Here is a 21,951-nt window from a genome sequence, read left to right on the forward strand (position 1 = left end):
TTGCTGTCTGACATCCCTGCGGTCACCCATTCTAGACCTGCTTTGAGAATAAACCCTGAGATTTCCTACTTACCAAGGTCAAACAGGACATAGGCCAATGACACTACTTCCCTACTCTTTACAGTGGTGGAAGTTGTTGAATATGCTCCTTCAGAGAACACACCTCTTTTAATGGATTCTGTTGCATTTGCTAGAATCTCATTCATACTTGCTTCATGCTCTTCTGGGCTTCATGGTACATGGAGATGAGCAAACACCTCCCAACCTGATTTGTAATTAATACAGGAAAAGCGGATTTAATTTACTGGACACCTGCTTGATGCATCCTTTGGGTTCAGTCTATTAATCTTTGGGGTTCTCCCCCCTATCTATAAATATAATAAGTAAATAAGTTTATTTTCATTCCTGTCCATGCAACTTTGCCACTGAGCCAACCACTCAGGCTGTTACAGACAAGGAAATGACAAGATGAAGCAGCCCTGTCTTGTTCCCTATCATCCAGGCAATCTTCTGTAAATTAGTTACTGTGCCCACAGAGAAAATCACTGCTGTTCTCAGACAGCAGGCGATGTACACTGCACTCTCTGCTTTTCTGCAATTACTCCTCTGAGGTGCGATCCCTTGTATATCCCCTCCCCCCCCCAGGCTGTGCTTGGTTATTTGTGATGACACCAAATGGGGGTCATGCAATGTCTAGCCATGGAATGGAGTGTCATGGGAGAGGGTGCGGTTAACTGTCTGAAATGATTCCAATTCCCCCATTTTCTATCTCCAGAAGTCAGCATTCTGTGACTCTGCTTGAAACATTGAACCCTATGTTTTGCCCATGCCTGTTGATGCCAGAGTAGAGCATTGGATCAGGATAAATCTTATACAAGATTATGCAAGATAAATCTTATGCAAGATAAATCTTGAGGCAGCCCTGGATCAGATAGATACCACCTGGAATGGTCCAGGGCTATCAATATCATCACAGAATCATAGAGTTGGAAGGGAGCCAAAGAGTTATCTAGTAGTCCAACCCCCTGCAGGAACCACAGACAAAGAATCCTTGGCAGATAGCCATCCAACCGCTGCTTAAAAGCCTCTAGGGAAGGAGAGTCCAACACCCTAGGGCAGGCATAGGCAACCTTGGCTCTCCAGATGTTTTGGAACTACAACTCCCATGATCCCTGACCACTGGTCCTGTTAGCTAGGGATCATGGGAGTTGTAGTTCCAAAATATCTGGAGAGCCAAGGTTGCCTATGCCTGCCCTAGGGAGTCTGCTCCACCGTTAAACTGCTCTTACCATCAGAAAGTTGGTAAGCACAGCCCTGGTTGATAACTCCAATGTACGGATGCTTCTGTGCTGGCTATGTCAGTAACAGCACCCACAGTCTGAACATCAGCAACAGAGGGAATGATTAGTTGCACAGTCTTGTGCTAGATGGCCCGTGGCTTAATCTGACTCAACAAGGCTGTTCTTATATTTTATAAATGCTTATCCTTGAGTTAGTGATTTATCTGCATACAATAATTCCCATTTCCCCGGTTACTTTCTGGTATAGCCTGTTGTTTCTGCTGTAAAACACAAAAACCCAAGGCTGTAACTCCTGACCATCAAAGACAGTGATAAAACGACATTATTGATCGATAAAATAGAAACACGGTTCACTGGTTCCTTCAGCCAGCATCTACAGCATCGAGAAAGAAACCAGCCCAACCCAGTTTTGAAAATAGTTCATATGTAAAATTCTCTCAAGATGAATTCTGTAGTTGCGAGCAGAGCATGCATTCTCCCCTCTTTTCCCTTCAATTTATGACAAACAGGGATGTGTTGGCATTAAAGCGAAATTGAGCATATAATCCACCCCCCCCCACCAGTCTGAAGTGGTATAGTCCAGAAAGGGCTATACCATGTGATATATTTCTGCTCATGTTGTCTGGCCTGTAGTGGTTTTTTGCTTTACAGTTCATAAGCCCACCTACGTTTTCTAAGTCACTGGTACAACAACCCTGTAAAGTATGCCTGAATCATAATCCCCATATTTTGGGAGGAAGTTTGCATAAAACACTCTGGCGCCTTGTGAATTCTTGACTGTGTTGAGATTGAGCTGGAAAGTTCTTGACTCATTGCTAGCCCTAACCTCTTGACCCGAGCCCCTTGTCTACATTTCCATGCTGTCTAAATGAGATGGTCTTACTGCCAGGCATATGATGCTGCTTCACACAGGTACACCAGTCCTTTTCAGGCATTGGCCTTCTGGCAATTAGACGTGTGTGTGTACCACAAAGTTTAAAAACTGCTCAATGTGCTACACAGGGATGTTTCAGGAGCCAGTGTGGTGTAGTGGTTAAGAACAGTAGACTCGTAATTTGGGGAACCGGGTTCGCGTCTCCGCTCCTCCACATGCAGCTGCTGGGTGACCTTGGGCTAGTCACACTTCTCTGAAGTCTCTCAGCCCCACTCACCTCACAGAGTGTTTGTTGTGGGGGAGGAAGGGGAAGGAGAATGTTAGCTGCTTTGAGACTCCTTTGGGTAGTGATAAAGCAGGATATCAAATCCAAACTCTTCTACTCTTCTTCAGGAGGAAAGAAAGGAAATGGGATGCCTTTTCCCACTTTCCAGAATTACAACAGTCCCATTATATAACTTAATATTTGAAAACTGCCTCAAAACATTTGATCATCTTTTTTTAAAAGGTGGCATATAATTGTTCTGTACAAGCAAACACAACAAATACTGGGCCAAACTACATGCCATGTATCTGTGTCCTTAAGTAGAGGGGTTTATTACACAAATTGTGTAGGGCTTGCTATAAGCCTTTAACCCCCCTCCCTTCCCCACACTGTGGTCCTAATCTAGATCAGTCTGACACATCTACAAATTGCAGGGTTGGTAAGGGCTGCTTCAATGGAGAGAAATCCAGAGTCCATTTCATGACACATAAAATCATAGGTGCAGAAGGCAAAGCACTATGGAGAGAGAGAGAGAGAGAGAGAAGAAAAAAAAAAACCCAACAAATGACAAGCAGTAAGTCTCTTTGATGATAAAATATGCAGCAGACTTTAAATCTGAGATGCCTGGTTCATTGCAGCTTTCAAAATAATATATATCTCAGGTACCTTTACGCCTGCTTTTATTGCAAACCAAGAGCCTCCTTCCTTTGTGAAGCAAAGTTGTTGCTGCGGTTAATTAAAAATATCTCCTTGCCTAAACTTGAAATGATACTGGTAAATTGTATAGCCATCCTATCATGACAGCACATGTTTTATTTTTTATTTTTGCTATTTTTTGTGGGTGGGGGGGGGGAAGGGGGAAGGTTGTTTTATGTCCAAGAAAGTAGCCAGCATCGTTGTGAGGTGATTAGTATCAATCAACACCCCCCCTTTTGAGTGTCATGGAGTCAAACGTCAGTCCTACTGAGACAATGGTTGTTTTGGCATGCTCTGGATGTTACTGGGATACAGCTCTGACCAGCTCTGACCGCTAGCCATGACGGATGGGGCTAATGGGAGTTGGAATCCAACAAACATCCAGAAGGAACCACATTGTCTATCCCTGTCACAGGAAGTGACACAGGAAGTCTTTCTCTCCCCTCACCCTGCAGGCCAACTTGGACAGGTGAGCTGGTCACCTGCTTATTATCTTACACAATGAAAGCGTCAGGTGACTGATGGGTGAGCAGTCCCATCCACCTGTCCAAGTTGATCCAAGGGGTGGAGGGGGTCTGCTTCTCCAGCCCTTTTCCTGCAGGGAATTCCCTGGCAAAGCAGTACTGAGCAGGATTGAGCTCTCTGCCCACCATCAGAGGGGCCAATTCTGCTCTCCCTGTGCATTCCCTAGAAGGCATGTGCTGGTCAAACAGGACTGAACTCCATCTCCTTGGCTCTAAGCTGACATTATCCAGTGGTATCAGCTGATTGACCGGTGGGTCTGTTTTTCAGGCAGGGAAATGGCCTTGGGGGCCCAGTTGGGACCCGTGGCGGGCCAATATTGTCCTATGGGCCAGTGGTTTCACACCCTTGTCTTAGAGTTAGTCCATTGGTCCATCTATTTCCTATTTCTTAGTATCTCCTACATCAGGGTTGGGTAATGCTCCAGAAGTTGCTGGACTACAACTCCCAACATCCCTGTTCCTGATGGCTGGAGCTTATGGGAGTTGGAATCTAATAACACCTGGAGAGTCACAGGCTTGCCCTTCCTAGAAATTCCAGAGATTGAACCCGGGACCTCATCCCTGCAAATTACACGCACTGCCACTACGCTAAGGCCCTTTCTTCAGTTATATAGGTGAGTATATGTAGCTGAGTGGAAGATGGTTTTCAGGGATAAGGACCCAGGCAGGGCTGTAACAGACCCTTGCCTGATATCCTAGGGATCATCTATAACTCTTTTAAGGCAAAATGTTGGAAGCTTGTGGTCCCCCAGATGTTGCTGGATTATATAAGAAGACCAGGCCAATTGCCCACCTAGTCCAGCATCCTATCTTCACAGTGGCCAACCAGATGCTTGTGGCAAATGAGAAAGCAGGATCTGAGCACACGAGCCTTCTCCCCTCCTATGGTTCATAGCAACTGGTATTCAGAAGCATTGTTGCCTCCCACTGTGGAGGCGGAGCCTAGCCATCATGGCTAGTAGCCATTGATAGCCCTCTTCTCCTCCATGAATTTGACTAATGCTCTTTTAAAGCCATCTGAATCAGTGGCTATCACTGCCTCCTGTGGGTCCAGCTGCATAGTTTTCAATTCTTGATTTGTAAGAATGTGTATTTTAAAAATGTGTATATATTGAAATACTGTACTTTAGGGGTTTGTTGTATACTGCGCTGAGATCCCTTTGAGGTGGAGGGTGGTATAGAAATGCAATAAATCTTTCACAGTGGCAGGCATTCCATAATATTCTGCTGGTGTTATTTTTATATATTGTCTTCAATAGACAAATGGACAATTTGGTTGAGAGGGAAGCTTTAAAATTTGGTCTGTGGCCTCATAAAAAAAGGGGGTGGGTGGAAATCACATGAAATCTTGTAAATGTGCATGAGTTGGAAATATGATAATTAAAATGGATTATTAACTGGGTGACTTTCTGACCCTGTCGGATGAGATACTAATTTCTTTAGGAGCCTAAGCTCCCGGAAAATAGAGAGATAAATCCAAGAATTATTTAATTATGCTTTTAAAAATAAAGGGCATTTTAATCAGCAGCCTTTCAGTAGCCCTCGCCTTGTATTCATTTATCCAAACAATGAAAAAGTCAAGAGATATTTATGCTATGAAAAATCTCCAGGAAGTGCAGAACGTTTATTTACAAGCCCCAATATATGACACAACTGTTATCACGGGCACTTGACCTTTAACTTGGCTATAAAGAAAGATATTGGAGGCACTGCTAACAGGCTGAGTGGAGAATGATTTTGGGTGCCGGTCCAGTGATAAGTTCAATATTTATTTTATTTTCTTCCTACATTTATACCGCACCTTTCCTCCTAGGGGCAGTAGGTGGCATCTCCCCGCCCCATCTTGTCCTCACAGCAACCCTCTGTGGTAGGTCAGAGTAAGCGATAGTGTTTGACAGAAGGTCACTCAGTGAATGTCCTGGGCCAAGGGAGACTTGAAATGGAGCCTGCAGCTTCTACTCCAGCATTCCACCCACCAGAACTGGCTCTCGTATGGTCAGTTATCCTGTGTAACTTCCACCAGTAGAAGATGAACATTGGGGATGTGATGAGGAAACCTAAGAGCATAAGGAGAGCCCTATTGGATCAAGCCAAAGGCCAGTCTAGTCCAGCATCCTGTTCTCACAGCAGCCAATCAGGTTCCTGTGGGAAGCCCACAATTAGGACCCCAGCACAACAGCACTCTCCCTTCCTGTGAGAGTGGCGTTCAGAGTTACACTGCCTCTGGCAGTAGAGCCAGAACATATCCACACGCAAGCCGCAATCAGCTGAGCATCCCTTACCTGTACAACTGATCAAATGAAACCCTAGAGTGGCCATTCTGACAATCGTTGGGTGAGATCAGTGCATGAAGGATACAGTCCTCTCCCGCAACCACCCACTGCATGATGTGTCAGGTGTCAGCAAGAGAAAACTACTCACAGTCCTAGGATAATCATCATGCTCTAGGGGATAATTAATTCTTCTGCCGCAGACTTGCAGGGGTGATATGTTGGGCCAGGTTCTTCATTATTCAATACCTTTCCACCAAAATGAATGGCTGAACACTTCAACAACTTTTTGGATCTGTCTATTTAACACCTGTCTTTGAGAATACATAATTATTTTGAGTGAGGCAAGCAGAATTCAGTTCTGCTCTGGTACATGTGACGAAGGTGAAGCCTGGGGATTATTTCAAACATGTCCGTGGTTTCGGTTTGAAATCTTTATAGCTGCCTTTCTGTTCTGTATGTCATCTCCACAGATCCCCCTGCCAAAGAATTACGCATGGTGTTTATAGCTATTTTTATCAGTCTTCAAAAAAGCATCTAGGTTGATGAAGCTGCAATGAGAACTACAATTTTCAAAATATTTCGTGCAATGGACACTTAGGAACAAGTTGTGCTCTGATCGTTCATGGTCATTATGTCCTTGGAATGGATTCACAAAACCATTTCCCTTCACCTTAGAACAGAGGGAGCTGCCTTAGACCAGAGGTTCCCAAATTGTGGTCCTTGACCTTCATTCAGATGGCTGACAGCACAGAGATTTCCAGTTGAAGATGGAAGACAGCACATCTTTCAGGCTGAACATTCATATTGATTTTTAATTGTCTTTTTATTGCTTCTCTTATTCCTTTTATTGAATGACAATTTCAGTTCAACGGAAATACAATTGCGACAGCAGGCAGAAAAGCCATGAAGTGCTCCATCAAGACCCTCAGCAATTTTCAAGTGCTAGCCACTACCTTTGACTAAAGATGTATTCAGGGCCCTACGGACAGTAAACATTATGAAAACAAAAGCAACACTGAACTGCAAAATAAAATTTTGAGATAAAAATAAAACATAGATTTATTGCAACACATGGCAAGATCAGACTTCCTTGCATTATTTTGATCTATGTTAGTAGGACACCCCAGGGTTAGGTGGGAATTAATCATAAAAAGAATGGAAAAATAGGGGAAGAATGTGGAGTGGATTGTCTAGTAAAATTCTGACTTTTCCCATGATGACTACTTCAATATTTTTTTTGGGAAATACTAAATGTCACATTCTTTTTTCTTAATTTTAATTTTTAAAGAAATCATTTCTTTTGAGTTTCCTGATTTGCTGGTGCCCTAGCACCTGCTTAGTGCTCATCTACATTTCCAGATGTCCCACCGCTTTCCCCAGGAAAACCCAAGATTTAGCACTGAATTGGAACAAACATCCATTCGGTGTTTGGCAGATTACCATTAGTTTAGCGATTTAGCACTAAAGAGAGGGTATTCTGGAGGAAAGAGGCAGGGCAAGGTAAAATCACTCGGACCCCTGCCTAGGAAGCATGGGGCAAGTGGAAAACTGTGGTTGAGCCTTTAGTCTACCTATTGGTTAATCTGTCACTGTTCACATTCTAGCTCAATATTTCATTCTCTAACAGCCCTCCAGGAGCTCAGGTAGAAGTCTGCCCATCACCTGGTCCTTTTAACTGGAGATTCCTTGGATTGAGCTTGAGACCTTCTGCATTTCCTCTACCCCTTTCCTCAAGTCTGGTGCCTTCCTGGAGGAGATGATATCTATCTCATATACAGCATTCTGTTCCTTAAAAGGAAGGTGGCGCAAATAATCAAAGGCAGCAAGCGAAATGAAGGCTGGGAGCGGAGAGGAGACAGAAAGATTTTCTTCTTTCAGATCAAAGAGGTTAATAAGTTGGAAGGTTGTAAACCAAATCATTTAATTATTTAGCTTGTTCCTTCATTCAGTTGAGGTTGGGAGAGTAGCAGGGAGTCTGAATGGACTGAACACTTAAAGCTCAACCCTAACTTACTGATTTAGGAGTACTGTATATTTCATTGATCCCAATGGGATATTCTTTCAAAAATGAATGCTTTTGTGACTGAGCTATGAAAAGAAATGTTTCAGAGGTGGTGTTGGAATCACTTGCAAGCCTTTCAATACTGTATTTGTTTCTTGCACTGCTTTTATTCTGTTCTCTACCCTTCTTTGAAACTTTAGAAAACTTTTTTTAAAAAAACAACAGTAGTTCTTGCTGGTTATTTGACCCAACCAATCTGCCACATGGCCAATCAGATTTGACTACATAGTGACATCACAAAATCAAATCAGAGTGAGGCTACTTTCCCTTTTCAAATCCCTTCAGTTGAGTTACTGTGATCAACTCCCGCCTGGAAACCAATGTCCCCACTGTGGAAGGACGCGTGGATCCAAAATTGGCCTCCACAGTCACTTACGGACCCATTGTTAAAATTGTGTTTATGAAAGACAATCTTACTCGGCTACGAGTGATCGCCGAAGAAGAAGAAGAAGAAGAAGAAGAAGACTTCAGCGATTAAATCAGGCTCCAAGTTTGCTATTTCAAAGTGAATGGGCAGTCCCAATTGTTTGAAAATGAAGACATTGTATATAATTGTCTGAATCTCGTGTGAGTTTCATTCCAGGATTTTCCTCCTGGAGGAGGGTAAGAACAAGGCTTATAACCAGATCTATAGCTGTGTCATCTTAGCCAGATGTTAAATCTTTAAGACTTTAAGAATAGCAAAACAAAAATGGAGATCTAAGATGTCCCAACTAATCTCTCATTAATCCTCTTATTCTCCCAGAGAGATTATGAAAACTGTGGATTATGTTCTACAGAACATGCACTGTTATAAGAGCAATTTATTTGAAGGGAACCTTTTCTGTCAATATACTTTTAAATGGGTTATGTCTACCATTTTGCCCCCAAACCCTTAGAGATGGAGAAAAGGTAGAGGGACATATTGTATATAGTCTTATCATCTCTTCATTCTTAGTGGGTGTCTGGTGTTTTGCTTGTATCAGAGGAGCCATGATTCAAATACTAACCATCTGTTAGATATGGAAAGACATTCAGGGATTAAGAAAATCCTAATGCAGCCCGATTCAATTCCTATTTACTTGAAAGTAAGTCCCACTATTCAGTTGTACTTACTCCCAAGTAGGGAAGGACAGATCTATCTTTTGTTGCTGTTCATGTTTTGTGTGTTTTATTTATTTACTTAGGTAATTTATATAATGCATCATACTTCAAATACATTTCTATGCAGCATTATAAAACAATAAAACAATGAACAGGGTGAAGATACAAGAACCACAGCAATCGACACAAGATAATATCATCAAGGCAACTATCTGTAAACAAACAATAAATGTCCATAAAAATGGCAAAAGTAGTTTCTTTCTCAAATAGGGTTAGGGGAAATTAACATTAAAAATATGTTGAGAATGCATAATTAAGAAATACCTTTGTAGTAAATTATATGCAAGAGAAGTCGCGCTGCAGCCATTTTGGAACTGGGCAAAGCAGCATCAAAAGCCACTTCTCAGCATGCTCCACCCAGTTCCAAAATGGCCGTCGCGCCAGAATAAACCGGGAAAAAACAAAAAAAAAATCCGTTTTTTTCGGCTGGGGGCAGCTGGAAAAACGGGGGTTTCCCGGGGAATACGGGAGACTTGGCAGCTATGCTTGGCACATTCATACAAAACAAGTGAGACTTTCAAGAAAAGTGTGGGTTGTTCCAGTACAGGGTGCCATTTAGCCACACCCCTTTTCAGGATAATGGCCAAGAGTCAGCCAGCCAGCCACTTTCCATGTTCTCCATGACGTACCTGTATAATTTTTTAAAAAAAAATCTGTTCTGTTGCCTTTTACTTGCCTTTTCCCTAAACTAAAGAAGAATGCTGCAGTCTTTCTTCATAGTAAGATCTCTGGGTTCTTACATTCAAGAAGGCTTGTCTGCTTGGGAGTACTTTGAGCAAGCGGTTCATCTAGCCTCTGTTTAGAAAATCTTGACAGTAAGCTGTACCTCCTCCAAAATAAAGCGAGGTTCGGATTCCGTTTACCACCTGCTGATGCAAGGATTTATTTGAATAACTCAGCTGTCCAGGGTCTTAGTGGGATTTACGGTGCCCCAAATCTTGCAATATGCATGAGGAATAACTTAGACTGAATCCACCAACAGCTCAGCATTACTCAAGCATTATTTGGAGCTTGCATGCAAAGATGAGATTGTTTTTTTTTAAATACCTCTTGGTCACCAGAGAGAAGTAGAACAATTACCTCTTGGTATAGCTGCAAGAGTACTTCTTAAGTGCAGCTTGTGTGCTTGCTCAATGCTTTCAGTATTCTCATCTGCTTTCTTTTATTGATGCTCTAAAAAGCTAACACAAATGTGACAGTAAACATGTCCTTGGCAATAAAGGTCCCTGTTGCTCACCCCATCTCCTCCTCCTCTTCCAACATGTCCAGCAGAATTTATCACACACTGTGACTTCACTGTCTTCTGTCCTCTTTCCAAAATATGACATATATTACAGGTATGGGGAACCTTGGGCCTTCCAGACCCGGCTGAACTACAGCTCCCATAATCTCTGGCCATTGGCCATGCTTGCTGCGGCTGATGAGAATGCTGTGTCCTCCTGAGTCTTGGGTGTGTTGGCAAATTCTGGCTCAGCTCTAACAAGTTTTAATGCCCTGGGGACTAGAGGTATTTTCATATGGTCACAAAAAGGTGATAAGGTGGGGACAAGGAAGCCTATTGTTTGGACTGGGCTTTGTGCAGCAAGCTGGAGCAAATCGGGACTGCAGAGCAAATGCACCAAGAGTAGAAAACAAGACAGGAGCACAAGACATAGAACCACAGAACTGTAGAGTTGGTTGGGTCATCCAACAACCTTCAATGCAGGAATCACAGCTAAAGCTCAGATGGACCTTGTAGCAAGGGTGGGTGGGGGAAGTCCTTTTCACTTTTTCCTGCCCATGGGGAAAGCAGGCCAAGGGTTCATCCAGATTATCCTTTTGTGGCTAGTATCTAGGCACAGGCACATGCTTCAAAGCTCCATGTTCAAGCACATTTTTGTTGTTGTTCTGCTTATTTCCCTGCGCTCTTTACTACCGAATCGGAGCAAACAGCAATCCATACATAGCTGCCAAGTTATCCCTTTTTTAAAGGGATTTTCCCTTATGCTGAATAGGCTTCCTCGCGAGAAAAGGGAAAACTTGGCAGCTATGAATCCATAGCAAACCTGAATTGCTGTTTGTTCTGATTCATCGTTAAAGAACGGGTTTCCCTGGGGGAGGAAAGTGCTTAGACACGGATCTGTGCCTAGAAAGCATGCGGCAAAAGTGTGGATGAGCCTAAAATCTGGGAGGTTCTTCCCTGAGAAGCTACAGTTATTAAGCTTACCACATGAGGCAGTGGTTAGCAGTTCGTGACACCTTCCTAGAGAGTGAGTTTTTAAAAGGCCCTTTCTCTAGTTGCCACACACCTTACCTCAGTTCCTAGGAGAACCCCAAGCAGAATCTGTCAAGATGGCTCCCTACGTGGATAGTCAGAATCAGTGGTTTTTTGTTTTTCTTATGTTGTTCTCTTAAGAGCAATCTTGCTAGTAAAATTTTGTAAGGTTGAGAGAGGAAGGGAAACATAACTAAAATCCTGAAGGGTCAATTTTTTTAGATAACAGAAGCAAAATGGAAAGAAAACCAGGCATTTCAATCTGGGATTTAATATCTGTGGTTGTTATTGAAATGGAGTTGAATCCGAAGAGAAGCTAATAAAACAGACTTGTAAATGGAAGCTTGAAAGTACATTTTAATTATGATTGGCTACTATTTCAACTTTACTTCCAAATATTAAATTTTAACTTCTATTTCTTGCATGATTAATCCTAATACTGATTAATTTCAAAACCTCTGTCTATGCTGCTCCCACATACTATTCCTGGAAGGATAATGTGCTCCAGTAACAAATATTAAGTGGGAATATTGCACTCTTTTCTTTTATAGCATAGCAAAAGAGGAAGAGAGAGAGAGAGAGAGAGAGAGAGAGAGAGAGAGAGAGAGAGAGAGTGATGGGTAGCTTGTTAGAATATGACCCCATAGGTACCTGTAGTGGGGTTGTTGTTGTTGTTGTTGTTGTTGTTGTTGTTGTTGTTGTTGTTCTTCTTCTTCTTCTTCTTCTTCTTCTTCTTCTTCTTCTTCTTCTTCTTCTTCTTCCTCTTCCTCTTCTTCTTCTTCTTCTTCTTCTTCTTCTTCTTCTTCTTCTTCTTCTTCTTCTTCTTCTTCTTCCTCAAATTAAAATAAAAAAAATTCCTTCAGTAGCACCTTAAAGACCAACTAAGTTTTTATTTTGGTATGAGCTTTCGTGTGCATGCACACTTCTTTCGTGTGCATGCACACTTCTTCATCTGAAGAAGTGTGCATGCACACGAAAGCTCATACCAAAATAAAAACTTAGTTGGTCTTTAAGGTGCTACTGAAGGAATTTTTTTTATTTTACTTCGATCCAGACCAACACGGCTTCCTCAAATTAGTTAGTTGCTTTATCTTGCCCAGGACAACCCAAAGCAACTTACAACCAAACAGACTGGCAGTCAAACCCAGCACATACATATATTAAAACCAAGAGGAAAAAGAAATGCATTAAAAATACCCCTCCCACTTATAAAAGGCCACATGTATTTAAAGGCCAAAGGCTTGGTTATACAGTAGAGGAATTTTTTTGCCTGATGGCTTTGATTTCCTCTAAATGATTGCCACAGTTTCCCCTTATTTTATCAATAGTCAGGCTGATGTTCCTCATACTCCATTAACTGACGTGGAAGCATATCTTCTCTGGGACCCATTCCAGCTGGAAACATAGACTCCTTTATCATCTACGGAGCATGATGTGACTTGGTTAGTTGGCTTTGTTTTGATCTCGCTTTTCAGCAGCCACATGGATACCCCCTATAGAAGAATTTCAGGTTCTGGGCTACATTTTCTTAAGCTCAAGATGGGAAAACTGTGGCTGTAGTAGATTATCCCTCCCTTGGGATCATAGTACACAACTTTTGCATGTCCAAAGGCCCAGATCACCCAGGTTATCATCTCATGGTCAAGGCAGTGTGTTTTAAGTATTGACCAAGTGGGCCATGGCCCTCTGTCTCCATCTTTTCATGCAACATCTGAACTCTCCAATTCTTTTGCATTGATCATAAATTAAAAATTATGGTGCCATGTGGAAAAAAGTATATCAGTAACAAAACAGTGAATGACCTCTTAGCCCAGCAAAGGCAGCACGGAAAACCCAGAGCTTTCAAGGAAATGAAATTTTTATCATTTCATTAGCATTCATTATCATTTCATTTAGTAATTATACCAAGCAGCAAAGTTATGGACAGCTGTGGAATGGCAAATAGATGATTCATCGGATGGGCAGAAATATCTGCAGGCTTGCTCCAAGAATACAGATCTGTTAAGTTCCGGCATTGACAGGGCTCTGACATCTGATTTTCCCTTCAGCCACAAATAGTTATATGAGAGAGAGAGAGAGAGAGAGAGAGAGAGAGAGAGAGAGAGAGAGAGAGAGAGAGAAGAGAGAGAGAAGAGAGAGAGAGAAGAGAGAGAGAGAGAGAGAAGAGAGAGAGAAGAGAGAGAGAGAGAGAGAGAGAAGAGAGAGAGAAGAGAGAGAGAGAAGTCTTGAAAAAGCAATGACGCCTGGATGAAAAAAAACCCGCCAACATACCATGCTTCACTGTATTTACATATTTGGATGTCCCAGCATGAAAGCTAAACATTTTTTTAAAAAAATCTTAAGTAGGCAAAGGACATAAAAACTCCACTTGAAAGGAGCCACTGGGACATGAGAAGAGCTTGATGGATCTGGTCAAAAGCCCATCCAGCATCCTGTTTTCACAGTGGCCACTCAGATGCCTGTGGGAAACCTGCAAGCAGGACCCAAACACAAGAACAACTTTCCCCTCTAGCAAGTGGCATTCGGAAGCATTGCTGCCTCCAACTGTGGAGGCAGATCATAGTTATTGTGGCTAAAAGCCATTGATTGCCCTCTCTTCCACAAATTTGTCTCATCCTCTTTTAAAGCCATCTAGGTTGGTGGACTACACTGTCGCCTATAGGAGCAAGTTCCATAGTTGAAGTGTATGACGAAGAACTTTCTTTTATGTTTACCCTGAATCTTCCAGCCCTCAGCTTCATTGTATTTCCAAGACTTCTAGTGATATAAGAGAGGGATTTTCCCCCTCTATCCAGTGTCCACTTTCTCCACTCCATGAATAATTTTATAAACTCCTATATCATGTCTTCTCTTACTCCCCTTTTCTCAAAAGTCCCAAACACTGCAATCTTCATAGGGGAGTCGCTCCACCTCCTTGGTCATCTTGCTTGCCCTTGTCCGAACCTTTTCCAACTCTACAATATATTTGTCGAGGTGAGGCATCCAGAACTGTACACAGTATATTCCAAATAGGGTCACACCATAAATTTGTATAATGGTACAATGATAACAGTTTTATTTTCATTTCCTTTCCTAATGATCCCTAGCATGATATTTGCCTCTTTCATGGCTGCTGCACACAGTTGCCAACATCTTCATCGAGCTATCTACTATGACCTTTCAAGGTCTCATTGCTGGTCAGTCAGCTTTTGCCCCAACATGCATCACTTTGTGCTTGTTTACATTGAATTGCACTTGCCATTTTACTGCCCACAAATTGTACTAGTGCACACAGGATGACAAGGGATTGGTTTGTAAGTAAACCAAACGTGTGGCTCTTTCCCAGTGCAGGGAGAAGAAGGAAACTTTGGAACTCACTTTGAAGGGAATATTCAAAAGGTCTAACAGACTTTATTTCCACACTTTACTCGGCTGCATATTTTGCTGGGGTTCTCTCACCAAGGAGTATTTGCCCCAAACTGAATCTTGGCATCCAGGAATTCTCCTTTCTGCATAGTTTTTGCACCAACATTTCTGATGTTCTTAAGCTCATCCTCAATCTCCTGTAAGGGGAAATGCCTGGATAGGGCCTAATTGATTCATGTTTACAGAAGTGCCTTCTAGGAACTGAATTGATTCAGTTCCTAGAAGGCACTTCTGTAAACATGAATAAGAGCAGCAAGTAGTGTCTTTTTTGCAAGAAAACATCTGCAAACAAAGGTTTGGAAAGAGGTTGGAAAAATCTATGTCATCAGATGCCAGGCTGATTTGAGGTTTGTGTTGCAAGGCACTCAGCAGAAAATAAAGAATAATATAGGAGTGCAGAATTTTTATTTGTCTATATAAAGGAATATATGAGAGAGATGAGTGATGTAAGTTTTACAGGGTGCTGCTAGAGAGCCCAGTCAGCTTTACTTATGTATATGCTTTTGTGTGGAACTGCCGTTTTAAAGCAAGCAAACAATACATTTTTTTATCCTTTGAGATTGGTCCCTTGTGCAAACTGTGATGATGTAATTGGTTCTCAAATGAGACTGATGGCACAACCCTAGACATGTCTACTCAGAAGTCCGTCTGATTCAGTTCAATGGGACCAATTGCATGTGCAGACCTTTTAGCCACCCCCAAATAAATTCAGACAAGACTCACATTTTTGGTTTGGTTTTTGGAAGAATTTAGACCACAATTTTATTGATTACAATCAAGTGGTTGCATAGGCTCTGGTTCGACTAGCTCCCTGCACCCTTGCAGGTAGTGCTGACCCAGGGCACACCATAGGTCAGCCTTGGGTGAACATCTGGCACAGTGGAAAGCAGGGTCAAGCAAGTCCACCAGCCTGATGCCCCCCTGGACTCAGGCTCATGGCACAACCCCTCTCAGGGTTGACCAACCAAAGAGTCCCTGGATTCCATTAACAGATAAGCAAGGATAGAATTGCACTTTGGGGTTTTAGACAGGGCAGTGCACCAGATTCAGCTGAGGCCAGAGTCAAAGCTGGTATATTTCGAGGGACTCAGCCCTGCCTGCCCCTGCTTCTTGCCTGATGCCATGCCCCCATACCCACGGATCAATCTAGGCCCTACAATCAGATTCACAGTGATCCGTAGCTGTTTGTTCCCACCTTGTGTGATGTCTGAGTCCCTCCCAATATGCCTGCTTTGACTCTGGCCTTGGCTGAATCTGGAGCACTGTCCTGTCTAAAAACCAGAAGTCCATCTCCTCCCCTAACATTTTTCATTTCAGTAGCAGTTGTAAGAGATCTAGCCCTCCCACGCGTTGTGTTTTACACTGCCTGAAATCAAACAGTAAAACCTCTCCCCTTTGCTTCAAAGAAAGGATGGGGTTGAAATTCGACTCAGTTGGCATTTGCAGGTGAACCTACTGAATGTGTATTTTCCTAACCAAAACGTGAGGCAGCACACAGACATCATTCAAAATTCGCACTTCTCTGAAATTTGCAGGGCAAAATATAATTGTGGTGTATATTGCGCATGAAAATGCAGGTGTCAGTGAAAATAACATACAAAAATGCATTATTTTTGGAGGAATGTATAGCCAAAGCCATTACAAAGCAAGATACTTAAAATAGGCTTGCCATATTTCAATAAGTAGAAACCAGGACACCATGAAAGTTTTTAGGAGGACTCCAAAGTTGATGAGCTTTTTATAGGAAAACCTGAAAGTTTTATGCCGCCGCCTTCCAGAAATTTTCCCCGGGCGTTCACTTCCGCCTTTGAAATCCCGGTAATGTCCTCATTACCATAGGACTTATGGCAGCCCTACGTAAAAATGAAATAAAATGCATTACACAGTTAAAATCATTATTTAAACTTGCAGTTCTATCAGACAAAAATGTGCTCCACTGAAGAATTTAGCTGATCATCCCCATAAACTTCTCTCCTTAAAATTGCTTCTCTAAAGGCAAAACCTTTTCAGCAGGATAAGGGGACTGTCCCGCAATAAAAAGTTAATCAGGTGCCCAATTGATCTGTCAGCTGCGAGATTTAAATCTTTGAGCATGTCCTCATGAATTGGGGGTTGTATTATATTAGGGAATATCGCTTTGGAAACGTGGCTATTACACCAAATTGCATGCAAAATAAAATGTGACTTGTTAGGAGAAATCTGAACTAAAATGTGCATGAATTTCCATAAGGAATTAAAAAAAGAAGCAGCAGCAAACTCCTGTGGAAAGGTGGAGAACCGAACTCACAGGCTGAAGTTCAGAGAAATAAAAACTGACCAATTTGCCCATGTAAAACTATGACCCTTCTCCTCCCCTTCACTTTTTGTAAAGTTAATCATATCCCTTTCTTTTCCTCCCTGCCTGCTCTGTTCTGGAATCAATACAATCTGATAACCAGAGAGTGTTAACTTTGTGTTGCTTAGTCATTCCATTCTGAAATTTCGGGTGGTGCATGTTATGTCTGGAGTGTGATAAAAATATTATAAAGGACGTTTGATGCTTAGAACCTACCCCCCCCACTGCACTGCATAGCTTTGACAAATGGTTCAATAGACCCTTTTCAATAACGACAGTGTGCATGAGGAACTTAAGCATTTTCAGAACACTTAACAGTGAATTATATAAGTGATGGCTGTTGGGTCATTAATCAAATAGTAGCGGCTGGGAGTCTGTGAAGCGATATCTCTAGGATGGTTCTTCCGTTTTGCACCATTTTAATGTGTTGGAAGGAATGTGATTCTGTTCACCTTAAAAAAAAAAGAAACTTTGTTGAAATAATGATTGATGGGTCCATTTCCATTTCCTTTCTTTGGTGCTGAGATGTAGCTGGCTTTCTGTTTTACCTTCCAATGAGAAATCAAAGCCCACTTCCCCAGCAGAGGACACTCTGCTCCTGCAGTTTTGTCCACCAGCCACCGAAATAAATCAAGTGAGATATGATTTTTTTTGTACTTGGTATTCTGCACAGACACCATGACTGACACTGCAATTATGTGTGGGGGGTGGGGGTGGGGGTGGGGTGATGGGAATAGGACTGTGTTTGCCATTGTTTATGTGCCTCCAGAAGCAGATTGGAGAGCTTTGAACCAGCGGCTGGAGAGATCTCTGCAACGTTTTATTACAATGCATAATTGCATTTTGACTCTTTATAAGGGCTTCCAGCGAGTCTCCCTCTGCTTTTCACAGCTTCTGCACATGACACTCTTCATAATTAAATAACTGGATTGGATGAGAAAACACCAGATAATATATTGTGTGTGTGTGTGTGTGTGTGTGTGTGTGTGTGTGTAAGGGGTGATTTCGCCTAGGTGTGTTTGAGCGGCTCCACAAAACAATCCCATTTTCCCAGGCATTGTTTTCTAACCAACACTCTTTGTTAATGGTCCCTTCAAGGACGCTGCTTGACTTTATCTGTGGCTGAGTGAAATGTGTGTTTAGCACACACACACACACACACACACACACACACACACACAAATTACAATGTGCCAGTAATCCTATTATTTTCTGCTTGCTTCCCTGGCCATAAACACCCTCTTTTTCATTCTTTTTCCAAATGTAGTTTGCTCAGTTCAGACTAATGATTATGTTCCACAAATTTCTCAGTGTGGAGAACATTCGGATGGTAAGGTGGTACATGACAGTACCAAGCACTAAGGATAGAAATATATGCATGTACTGTTTTGAAATGACATGGGGCAGGATCCAAGAATCCACTGGAATATACATAGTTGCTGTAGCCTGGAATCTATGAGGAATTATCTAGCTTGCTGCTCTCCAGATGTTCCAGACCAGAATGCCAATCATCCTAACCATTGGCCATGCTGGTTGGGGCTGCTGAGAATTTGAGTCTGTATCAGCTACAGCTTCCCGACAGTCTACAAGGGAAGCCCCACACAGACTGCATTGCAGTGATCTATCTGTGGTGTTGCGTGTTCAGACCCAGAGACCTCCCCCCTAAATAAAGACACATTTGACTGAAATTTTAGTTTTGGTTTTTGGCAGAATTTGGGCCACAGCTTTATTGATTACAGGAAGTGAGTGGTTGCATAGGTTCTGGTTCAACTAGCCCCCTGCACCCTTGCAGGTAGCGCTGACCCAGAGCTCTATCATAGGTCAGTCAGGGGTGAACACCTGAGGTAGGTGGAAAGCCAGGAACAGACTATGTCCACTCTCCAGATGCTCCCCTGGACTCAGGCATGGGCACAACCCCCTCACAGGGGTTGACCAAACCATTTGAGTCCCTGGATTCCTTTAACGGGAATCCATAGGGATGGTGAGAGCGTTCTCCCATCTCTATCACCTGAACCAGTGCCTATCTGCAACCTTACAAGTTGTGATGATTTGCTACGCAGCAGGCAAAACCCAAATGGCAACAGCCAATCAGACAAGTGGGGAAAATTCCTGCTGTGCCCCTGTTCCAACAACAGACGACACACGATGGCATAGCAAGGTCAAGCGCAAAATGCCCTAAATATAGGGAGAGGTGGGTGGGTGTTCCGAATGCACGAGCCAAAAGAGGAAGCTCTGTGTCACGTGCATAGGTCTATATAGGTCCCTCGGCCCATTTAGACTGCACCCCATTGGCCAGATTGCACCCAGCAATAAGGGACCTACCAATCTGTTGTTGTGGCTGACCAATATACCCACCCACAACCAGGGGGTTGGTCTCCAGGTCTCACCACAACACGTGCCCTCTTTTAGGGGGGACACGCTTTACTGGAAGATGGGTTAGTTTAACTCTAAAGTGGGTCAGTGTATTGGGTCATCCCAACAACATCGGAGGCTACTGAGTTGAGGAAGACTGTTCCAGGGCAAGCTATTGCTATTTTTAAAGATTCCTTTTCTTTGATCCATCTCCCCTGTGGTAGTGGTAGGTTTTAAGCTTTCCAGCCAGGCCTCTAGCATTGCACATGTGCGCATTTGCTTGAGGTCCCTTCCAAGCTTCCCTAGGCATCCACCGGAATCTAAGAGAACAAGAGAGGTGGGGGCACATTTATTTGACCTGCATCGGACCCACAAACCATCTTGGGAGACAGCTTGCCATAGTTTTTAGCACCTCTGCAGGCAGTGAATGTGGCTGTTGTCAAACTTGGATCTGTTCAAGGCTGCCCCAAGTTGCCCGGCGACTTGATGTAACAACTTCATGATGAGTTCCAACATCACTTTTTCTTGAAAAAAGCACTGTGTAAAGCTAAGGTGAGTGAATGCATCTATATAAACCCATGCAATTTATAGGCCCCCAGATATCTATACCCCCCCCATAACGAATAGGTCACGTAATGCAACATCATGGCATTTAAAAAATCCTGCGTGTGAGTTGAGAAGAGGCTACAGCTGGAGTCATTAATTTAATCTTCACAAGTGGGCCAGCCGAAAGCTACATCTTAAACAAACAGCCATTGGCAAGGGTCCCACCGTTTGTGGCAACGGTACTTAAAAGTCGATTAACATATTTGTTGCAATTAGCGCCTTGATTTGGGGAAAAGAGATCAAACCCGGTTTGACTGCAGGAAGGAGCTGCTATCCATTGTTCAGGAATTTCATGTCGGGGGTGGGTGGGCTCAGGAGATGGGCGATAAATAGTTGAGTGCAAGGCAAACCTGAAGCCAACATGCCTTGTGGTGAACTTTGTAATAATCAACATGCAGATGGAGCATCAGAGTTTGGTTGTCTTCCAGGAGGCTGTTCTCTTCCTGTCAAAGCCTAGGCCTGTTGGTGTCTCTGGCGAGACATCAGCCTTGGCAAGGCAGCTGCTTGTCTGCCAGGTGAACACCCCCAAGTTCTCATCTTTAATTGTTTAGCATTCACACTAGCTGTGTTTTCAGCCAGACGGAGGCTGTTGAACGCATAAATGCTTGCAAAGCTGTTATGAGGAGCTCAGCCTCTGCATTACTTAGGGGAGGAGTGAGCAGCCCTTTTTCAGTCCAAGGGCTGCGTGGGGAACCTTCTGGATCCGTATGCCGGTGGTGGGCGTTTCCAGAAGAAAAGAGGGTGGAGCCACAGAAGTGACTCCCAGCTTTATACCATAAAAGGCAGAGGGTTCTGCATGCGCTTGCACCCCAGCCACATCTCCCGATCCTCCGTTCAAGTAGGAAAGAGGCATAATCATAGTTCAAGGACACATTGCAGCCAGGAAAAGCTCTAGAGGGCAGAGAAGGGCAATGTAGGTGTGAAGCCTGGGCAAACAGGGTGTGGATTAGGAAGGGGCACGGCCCAGAAAGAATCTTGAAGGTCAATCAGAGAGGCCTGGAGGGCCTCTTTCAACCCTTGAATTTGGCCCTTGGGTCTGAAGTTTTGCTCTCCTGGATTAGGGCCAAGCAAGATGGAACATGGGGAATATATAGCCAGATCTCCCTCTGTCTTTAGTTAAAAGCAGAAATAAACAGTAAATTGCAAGAACTCGGGCCAGGAGGAAGATGAATTTCAAGTAAGTCTTCAAAAGTTTTTATTTCTGTGATGATAAGATGAATTCAAATAGGAATCAATTCCAGTATGAAAGTGAGGCAAATAAAAATAAATTCCAGTGGAAAAAATCCCAGGACAAGGCCCTGTTTCACCAATTCTTCATCAGCAATCTTTTAATAGTCAGAGTGTACCAAGTATACATAGAATTGGAGAAACAGGGCCTTGTCCTGGGATTTTTTCACTGGAATTTATTTTTATTTGCCTCACTTTCATACTGGAATTGATTCCTATTTGAATTCCTCTTATCATCACAGAAATAAAAACTTTTGAAGAAATTCATCTTCCTCCTGGCCCGAGTTATTGCAATTTACTCTTTAGTTAAAAGCAGTCATAGACATGGGGATTTGAACATAAGAAGAGCCTTCTGGATCAGACCAGCAGCCCATCCCATCCAGTATCCTGGCTCTCCCAGATGCCTAGGGGAAATCCACAAACAGAATCTGTGCACCGCAGACATTTCCCATTGCTGGATTTTAAACGCTGATGGTCAAAATTTTCTCAGCTGAGGGTTCATTTTCTCAGTTAGAAACGTATGTTAGAAACTCCAACAGAACAACTATGCAACAAGGCAGGCTGGACGCCTTGTCTCTGCTAAGTATAGAAACAGTTGTGTCACGTGAGATTAGTTTTGAGGATCTGATCAAAG

This window comes from Zootoca vivipara, chromosome 6, assembly GCF_963506605.1.
Source record: "Zootoca vivipara chromosome 6, rZooViv1.1, whole genome shotgun sequence".
Taxonomy (NCBI): domain Eukaryota; kingdom Metazoa; phylum Chordata; class Lepidosauria; order Squamata; family Lacertidae; genus Zootoca; species Zootoca vivipara.